Source organism: Peromyscus californicus, unplaced genomic scaffold (genome assembly GCF_007827085.1).
Source record: "Peromyscus californicus insignis strain IS unplaced genomic scaffold, ASM782708v3 Scaffold_3__1_contigs__length_106647218, whole genome shotgun sequence".
Classification (NCBI taxonomy): Eukaryota; Metazoa; Chordata; class Mammalia; order Rodentia; family Cricetidae; genus Peromyscus; species Peromyscus californicus.
The window spans coordinates 84,672,633-84,673,697 of record NW_026294551.1 but is presented as its reverse complement, the minus strand read 5'-3'; the positions used below and the strand labels follow the sequence as shown (position 1 = coordinate 84,673,697).

At 39.7% G+C, this 1,065-nt stretch overlaps 1 non-coding gene across 1 annotated transcript; it reads left to right on the top strand.

Annotated features, from left to right (window-relative positions):
* Positions 1–595: 595 nt before the first annotated feature.
* Positions 596–668, top strand: Trnav-cac (transfer RNA valine (anticodon CAC)). The gene has a single exon. It is a non-coding gene; the product is annotated as a tRNA-Val (tRNA).
* Positions 669–1,065: the final 397 nt, after the last annotated feature.

Here is a 1,065-nt window from a genome sequence, read left to right as displayed (position 1 = left end):
AATGGGGTGGAAGGCAGCCTAGAGAGCTGAGCCTTCTTCAGAAGGCAGTATATGCTTTGAATTAGTGTCCAATATATGGCATGGTTTCTTCTACAGCCAGGATCCAAGGATCCAGAAATTAAGGGGTATAAAATGGAATATCTCCATTCACCATAATCCTAGTGACCATGAGAAAAATTGTTCCTTCCTCTTTCTACAACCTTAAGTTCTGATGGCCTGTAAGTTTTGGTTTCAGAGTGGGGAGTGCTCCTGACAGAAGACAGAACAAACATTCCATTGAACTGGAAGCTCAGACTCCCCCCTGGTCACTTTGGGCTTCTGATGTCCTTTAACCAACAGGCTAAGAAAGGAAGTAGGAGGGGTGACTGATCCAGATTACCAAAGGCAATTTGGATTGTTTCTCCAAAATGAAAGTAAAAAAGATCATGTTTGGAGTGGGAGAGATCCTTTAGAGCATCTCTTGGGGCTACTATGTCTTGTGACTAAAGTCAATGTGGAGCTACAACAATCTAACCCAGGCAGGATGACAAAGGGCACAGATGCTTCAGGAATGAAGGTATGGATTATCCTTCAAAAAAAAAAAAAAGCCAACCTTGTTTCCGTAGTGTAGTGGTTATCATGTTTGCCTCACACACAAAAGGTCCCTGGTTTGAAACCGGGCGGAAACATACGGCTCTCCTTTAGCAGAGTGAGAACCAGGAAAGGCGCAAAGGTACACAGAGAAACCCTGTCTCAAAAAACCAAAAAAAAAAAAAAAAAAAAAAAAAAAAAGAAGAAGCCAATATCTGCTGAAGTGCTAGCCGAAGATGGAAGAAATACAGAACAGGTAGTAGAGGAAAGTAGTTATGAATACTAGCTAAGGCCACGTGACCAGTTGCAAACATGAAGATTATAAATGACACAAGTGTTTCTGTCATATTTTGTAAGAATATGTTCACACAGATATTTTTGTTTTCTTTCCTTTATTTCTTTATCATGTAGTGTAAGATCAATTAAGAGAATATTAGTGGTTATCATATTTAAGTTAGAGATCCAAAAACAATGTCCTTCAAGGGACATTGACAC